Source organism: Chiloscyllium punctatum, chromosome 3 (assembly GCF_047496795.1).
Source record: "Chiloscyllium punctatum isolate Juve2018m chromosome 3, sChiPun1.3, whole genome shotgun sequence".
In the NCBI taxonomy this organism is placed as follows: domain Eukaryota; kingdom Metazoa; phylum Chordata; class Chondrichthyes; order Orectolobiformes; family Hemiscylliidae; genus Chiloscyllium; species Chiloscyllium punctatum.
Genome location: NC_092741.1, coordinates 25,679,848 through 25,687,347, shown reverse-complemented (window position 1 = coordinate 25,687,347; position 7,500 = coordinate 25,679,848). Strand labels below are relative to the sequence as shown.

At 50.9% G+C, this 7,500-nt stretch overlaps 2 non-coding genes and 2 pseudogenes across 2 annotated transcripts; all 4 read left to right on the top strand.

The window, feature by feature from the left end:
* The first annotated feature begins 1,230 nt into the window (after window positions 1-1,230).
* On the top strand, window positions 1,231-1,349 carry LOC140471083 (5S ribosomal RNA). The gene has a single exon (XR_011956849.1). It is a non-coding gene; the product is annotated as a 5S ribosomal RNA (ribosomal RNA).
* A 1,524-nt stretch (window positions 1,350-2,873) lies between these two features.
* Window positions 2,874-2,992, top strand: LOC140474646 (5S ribosomal RNA). The gene has a single exon (XR_011959293.1). It is a non-coding gene; the product is annotated as a 5S ribosomal RNA (ribosomal RNA).
* Window positions 2,993-4,527: 1,535 nt separating this feature from the next.
* LOC140471415 (5S ribosomal RNA) lies at window positions 4,528-4,646 on the top strand (annotated as a pseudogene).
* A 1,528-nt stretch (window positions 4,647-6,174) lies between these two features.
* Window positions 6,175-6,283, top strand: LOC140472039 (5S ribosomal RNA; annotated as a pseudogene).
* The last annotated feature ends 1,217 nt before the right edge of the window (window positions 6,284-7,500 follow it).

Sequence of the window (7,500 nt, the reverse complement as noted above, 5' to 3'; positions counted from 1 at the left end):
TCAGTATCCTGTTCCTGCCTTATCTCCATAAGCCTTGATTCCACTATCCTTGAGAGCTCTGTCCAACTCTTTCTTCAATGAATCCAGAGACTGGGCCTCCACTGCCCTCTGGGGCAGAGCATTCCACACAGCCACCACTCTCTGGGTGAAGACGTTTCTCCTCATCTCTGTCCTAAACGGTCTACCCCGTATTTTTAAGCTGTGTCCCCTGTTTCGGCACTCACGTTTCCTGCCGCCAGAGTGTCCAATCCTTTGATAATCTTATATGTCTCAACCAGATCCCCTCTCAGTCTTCTAAACTCAAGGGTACACAAGCCCAGTCGCTCCAGTCTTTCAGTGTAAGGTAATCCCGCCATTCCAGGAATTGACCTCGTCAACCTACGCTGCACTCCCTCAATAGCCAGAATGTCTCTCCTCAAATTTGGAGACCAGAACTGCACACAGTACTCCAGGTGTGGTCTCACCAGGGCCCTGTACACCTGCAGAAGAACCTCTTTGCTTCTGTACTCAATCCCTCTTGTTATGAAGGCCAGCATGCTATTAGCCTTCTTCACTACCTGCTGTACCTGCATGCTTACCTTCATTGAGCGGTGTACAAGAACCCCCAGATCTCTCTGTACTGTCCCTTGACCGAAATTGATTCCATTTAGGTAGTAATCTGCCTTCCTGTTCTTGCCACCAAAGTGGATAAGCATCCATTTATCCACATTAAAGTGCATCTGCCATGCATCTGACCACTCACCTAACTTGTCCAGGTCACCCGGTAATCTCCTAACATCCTCATCACATTTCACCCTGCCACCCAGCTCAGTATCATCAGCAAATTTGCTAATGTTATTGCTAATAGCATCTTCTATATCATGAACATATATTGTAAAAAGCTGCGGTCCCAGTACTGATCCCTGCGGTACCCCACTGGTCACTGCCTGCCATTCCGAAATGGAGGCGTGGAGGAGTGTGGAAGGATGAGAGAATGCAGGCTGCAGCCCTATGAAGCAGGGGGAGGTTTTGCAGTTGGCCTGTGTGGGGATGTGGGAGACGACAGGAGCGTGGTGGGCAAGGGCTAGCTGGAGGGAGGGAGGGAGGGAGGGAGGGAGGGAAGCACGCACGGAGGAGAAAGAGCAAAGAGAAAAGAGAGAAAAAAAAACAAAGGGGATCAAGAGAAAGAGCAGCAAAGAAAATGTGGCTGGCCAGCACGCCTTGAAGTGGGGAGAAAAGGCAGGGGCCAGCGCCTACGGCCATACTAGTCTGAAAACGCCCGATCTCGTCTGATCTCGGAAGCTAAGCAAACTCAAGCCTGGTTAGTACTTGGATGGGAGGCCGCCTGGGAATACCAGGTGCAGTAGGCTTTTTCCGCCAGCAGGGGCTGCTCAAGTCACCCCTCTGCACTCGTGTTGGGCCACGCACGCAATGCAGCGACAGGTTATTTTTGCTGCCGCTGTGCCTGGCATCAGTCTCCTGGAGACAGGGAGGGGAGGAGAGCAGAGCGCTGCCAAAATCAGCAAGAAAGACGGAAAGAAAGGGATTGGGGCTGCACGCTGTCTGCGGCTGGCAGTCAGGAAAGGAGGACAATAGACAATAGGTGCAGGAGTTGGCCATTCTGCCCTTGGAGCCTGCACCACCATTCAATATGATCATGGCTGATCATCCTTAATCAGTATCCTGTTCCTGCCTTATCTCCATAAGCCTTGATTCCACTATCCTTGAGAGCTCTGTCCAACTCTTTCTTCAATGAATCCAGAGACTGGGCCTCCACTGCCCTCTGGGGCAGAGCATTCCACACAGCCACCACTCTCTGGGTGAAGACGTTTCTCCTCATCTCTGTCCTAAACGGTCTACCCCGTATTTTTAAGCTGTGTCCCCTGTTTCGGCACTCACGTTTCCTGCCGCCAGAGTGTCCAATCCTTTGATAATCTTATATGTCTCAACCAGATCCCCTCTCAGTCTTCTAAACTCAAGGGTACACAAGCCCAGTCGCTCCAGTCTTTCAGTGTAAGGTAATCCCGCCATTCCAGGAATTGACCTCGTCAACCTACGCTGCACTCCCTCAATAGCCAGAATGTCTCTCCTCAAATTTGGAGACCAGAACTGCACACAGTACTCCAGGTGTGGTCTCACCAGGGCCCTGTACACCTGCAGAAGAACCTCTTTGCTTCTGTACTCAATCCCTCTTGTTATGAAGGCCAGCATGCTATTAGCCTTCTTCACTACCTGCTGTACCTGCATGCTTACCTTCATTGAGCGGTGTACAAGAACCCCCAGATCTCTCTGTACTGTCCCTTGACCGAAATTGATTCCATTTAGGTAGTAATCTGCCTTCCTGTTCTTGCCACCAAAGTGGATAAGCATCCATTTATCCACATTAAAGTGCATCTGCCATGCATCTGACCACTCACCTAACTTGTCCAGGTCACCCGGTAATCTCCTAACATCCTCATCACATTTCACCCTGCCACCCAGCTCAGTATCATCAGCAAATTTGCTAATGTTATTGCTAATAGCATCTTCTATATCATGAACATATATTGTAAAAAGCTGCGGTCCCAGTACTGATCCCTGCGGTACCCCACTGGTCACTGCCTGCCATTCCGAAATGGAGGCGTGGAGGAGTGTGGAAGGATGAGAGAATGCAGGCTGCAGCCCTATGAAGCAGGGGGAGGTTTTGCAGTTGGCCTGTGTGGGGATGTGGGAGACGACAGGAGCCTGGTGGGCAAGGGCTAGCTGGAGGGAGGGAGGGAGGGAAGCACGCACGGAGGAGAAAGAGCAAAGAGAAAAGAGAGAAAAAAAAAACAAAGGGGATCAAGAGAAAGAGCAGCAAAGAAAATGTGGCTGGCCAGCACGCCTTGAAGTGGGGAGAAAAGGCAAGGGCCGGCGCCTACAGCCATACTAGTCTGAAAACACCCGATCTCGTCTGATCTCGGAAGCTAAGCAGACTCAGGCCTGGTTAGTACTTGGATGGGAGACCGCCTGGGAATACCAGGTGCAGTAGGCTTTTTCTGCCAGCAGGGGCTGCTCAAGTCACCCCTCTGCACTCGTGTTGGGCCACGCACGCAATGCAGCGACAGGTTATTTTTGCTGCCGCTGTGCCTGGCATCAGTCTCCTGGAGACAGGGAGGGGAGGAGAGCGGAGCGCTGCCAAAATCAGCAAGAAAGACGGAAAGAAAGGGATTGGGGCTGCACGCTGTCTGCGGCTGGCAGTCAGGAAAGGAGGACAATAGACAATAGGTGCAGGAGTTGGCCATTCTGCCCTTGGAGCCTGCACCACCATTCAATATGATCATGGCTGATCATCCTTAATCAGTATCCTGTTCCTGCCTTATCTCCATAAGCCTTGATTCCACTATCCTTGAGAGCTCTGTCCAACTCTTTCTTCAATGAATCCAGAGACTGGGCCTCCACTGCCCTCTGGGGCAGAGCATTCCACACAGCCACCACTCTCTGGGTGAAGACGTTTCTCCTCATCTCTGTCCTAAACGGTCTACCCCGTATTTTTAAGCTGTGTCCTCTGTTTCGGCACTCACGTTTCCTGCCGCCAGAGTGTCCAATCCTTTGATAATCTTATATGTCTCAACCAGATCCCCTCTCAGTCTTCTAAACTCAAGGGTACACAAGCCCAGTCGCTCCAGTCTTTCAGTGTAAGGTAATCCCGCCATTCCAGGAATTGACCTCGTCAACCTACGCTGCACTCCCTCAATAGCCAGAATGTCTCTCCTCAAATTTGGAGACCAGAACTGCACACAGTACTCCAGGTGTGGTCTCACCAGGGCCCTGTACACCTGCAGAAGAACCTCTTTGCTTCTGTACTCAATCCCTCTTGTTATGAAGGCCAGCATGCTATTAGCCTTCTTCACTACCTGCTGTACCTGCATGCTTACCTTCATTGAGCGGTGTACAAGAACCCCCAGATCTCTCTGTACTGTCCCTTGACCGAAATTGATTCCATTTAGGTAGTAATCTGCCTTCCTGTTCTTGCCACCAAAGTGGATAAGCATCCATTTATTCACATTAAAGTGCATCTGCCATGCATCTGACCACTCACCTAACTTGTCCAGGTCACCCGGTAATCTCCTAACATCCTCATCACATTTCACCCTGCCACCCAGCTCAGTATCATCAGCAAATTTGCTAATGTTATTGCTAATAGCATCTTCTATATCATGAACATATATTGTAAAAAGCTGCGGTCCCAGTACTGATCCCTGCGGTACCCCACTGGTCACTGCCTGCCATTCCGAAATGGAGGCGTGGAGGAGTGTGGAAGGATGAGAGAATGCAGGCTGCAGCCCTATGAAGCAGGGGGAGGTTTTGCAGTTGGCCTGTGTGGGGATGTGGGAGACGACAGGAGCGTGGTGGGCAAGGGCTAGCTGGAGGGAGGGAGGGAGGGAGGGAGTGAGGGAAGCACGCACGGAGGAGAAAGAGCAAAGAGAAAAGAGAGAAAAAAAAACAAAGGGGATCAAGAGAAAGAGCAGCAAAGAAAATGTGGCTGGCCAGCACGCCTTGAAGTGGGGAGAAAAGGCAGGGGCCAGCGCCTACGGCCATACTAGTCTGAAAACGCCCGATCTCGTCTGATCTCGGAAGCTAAGCAAACTCAAGCCTGGTTAGTACTTGGATGGGAGGCCGCCTGGGGATACCAGGTGCAGTAGGCTTTTTCCGCCAGCAGGGGCTGCTCAAGTCACCCCTCTGCACTCGTGTTGGGCCACGCACGCAATGCAGCGACAGGTTATTTTTGCTGCCGCTGTGCCTGGCATCAGTCTCCTGGAGACAGGGAGGGGAGGAGAGCAGAGCGCTGCCAAAATCAGCAAGAAAGACGGAAAGAAAGGGATTGGGGCTGCACGCTGTCTGCGGCTGGCAGTCAGGAAAGGAGGACAATAGACAATAGGTGCAGGAGTTGGCCATTCTGCCCTTGGAGCCTGCACCACCATTCAATATGATCATGGCTGATCATCCTTAATCAGTATCCTGTTCCTGCCTTATCTCCATAAGCCTTGATTCCACTATCCTTGAGAGCTCTGTCCAACTCTTTCTTCAATGAATCCAGAGACTGGGCCTCCACTGCCCTCTGGGGCAGAGCATTCCACACAGCCACCACTCTCTGGGTGAAGACGTTTCTCCTCATCTCTGTCCTAAACGGTCTACCCCGTATTTTTAAGCTGTGTCCCCTGTTTCGGCACTCACGTTTCCTGCCGCCAGAGTGTCCAATCCTTTGATAATCTTATATGTCTCAACCAGATCCCCTCTCAGTCTTCTAAACTCAAGGGTACACAAGCCCAGTCGCTCCAGTCTTTCAGTGTAAGGTAATCCCGCCATTCCAGGAATTGACCTCGTCAACCTACGCTGCACTCCCTCAATAGCCAGAATGTCTCTCCTCAAATTTGGAGACCAGAACTGCACACAGTACTCCAGGTGTGGTCTCACCAGGGCCCTGTACACCTGCAGAAGAACCTCTTTGCTTCTGTACTCAATCCCTCTTGTTATGAAGGCCAGCATGCTATTAGCCTTCTTCACTACCTGCTGTACCTGCATGCTTACCTTCATTGAGCGGTGTACAAGAACCCCCAGATCTCTCTGTACTGTCCCTTGACCGAAATTGATTCCATTTAGGTAGTAATCTGCCTTCCTGTTCTTGCCACCAAAGTGGATAAGCATCCATTTATCCACATTAAAGTGCATCTGCCATGCATCTGACCACTCACCTAACTTGTCCAGGTCACCCGGTAATCTCCTAACATCCTCATCACATTTCACCCTGCCACCCAGCTCAGTATCATCAGCAAATTTGCTAATGTTATTGCTAATAGCATCTTCTATATCATGAACATATATTGTAAAAAGCTGCGGTCCCAGTACTGATCCCTGCGGTACCCCACTGGTCACTGCCTGCCATTCCGAAATGGAGGCGTGGAGGAGTGTGGAAGGATGAGAGAATGCAGGCTGCAGCCCTATGAAGCAGGGGGAGGTTTTGCAGTTGGCCTGTGTGGGGATGTGGGAGACGACAGGAGCCTGGTGGGCAAGGGCTATCTGGAGGGAGGGAGGGAGGGAGTGAAGCACGCACGGAGGAGAAAGAGCAAAGAGAAAAGAGAGAAAAAAAAAACAAAGGGGATCAAGAGAAAGAGCAGCAAAGAAAATGTGGCTGGCCAGCACGCCTTGAAGTGGGGAGAAAAGGCAGGAGCCTGTGCCTACGGCCATACTAGTCTGAAAACGCCTGATCTCGGAAGCTAAGCAGACTCAGGCCTGGTTAGTACTTGGATGGGAGACTGCCTGGGAATACCAGGTGCAGTAGGCTTTTTCCGCCAGCAGGGGCTGCTCAAGTCACCCCTCTGCACTCGTGTTGGGCCACGCACGCAATGCAGCGACAGGTTATTTTTGCTGCCGCTGTGCCTGGCATCAGTCTCCTGCAGGCAGGAGACAGGGAGGGGAGGAGAGCGGAGCGCTGCCAAAATCAGCAAGAAAGACGGAAAGAAAGGGATTGGGGCTGCACGCTGTCTGCGGCTGGCAGTCAGGAAAGGAGGACAATAGACAATAGGTGCAGGAGTTGGCCATTCTGCCCTTGGAGCCTGCACCACCATTCAATATGATCATGGCTGATCATCCTTAATCAGTATCCTGTTCCTGCCTTATCTCCATAAGCCTTGATTCCACTATCCTTGAGAGCTCTGTCCAACTCTTTCTTCAATGAATCCAGAGACTGGGCCTCCACTGCCCTCTGGGGCAGAGCATTCCACACAGCCACCACTCTCTGGGTGAAGACGTTTCTCCTCATCTCTGTCCTAAACGGTCTACCCCGTATTTTTAAGCTGTGTCCCCTGTTTCGGCACTCACGTTTCCTGCCGCCAGAGTGTCCAATCCTTTGATAATCTTATATGTCTCAACCAGATCCCCTCTCAGTCTTCTAAACTCAAGGGTACACAAGCCCAGTCGCTCCAGTCTTTCAGTGTAAGGTAATCCCGCCATTCCAGGAATTGACCTCGTCAACCTACGCTGCACTCCCTCAATAGCCAGAATGTCTCTCCTCAAATTTGGAGACCAGAACTGCACACAGTACTCCAGGTGTGGTCTCACCAGGGCCCTGTACACCTGCAGAAGAACCTCTTTGCTTCTGTACTCAATCCCTCTTGTTATGAAGGCCAGCATGCTATTAGCCTTCTTCACTACCTGCTGTACCTGCATGCTTACCTTCATTGAGCGGTGTACAAGAACCCCCAGATCTCTCTGTACTGTCCCTTGACCGAAATTGATTCCATTTAGGTAGTAATCTGCCTTCCTGTTCTTGCCACCAAAGTGGATAAGCATCCATTTATCCACATTAAAGTGCATCTGCCATGCATCTGACCACTCACCTAACTTGTCCAGGTCACCCGGTAATCTCCTAACATCCTCATCACATTTCACCCTGCCACCCAGCTCAGTATCATCAGCAAATTTGCTAATGTAATTGCTAATAGCATCTTCTATATCATGAACATATATTGTAAAAAGCTGCGGTCCCAGTACTGATCCCTG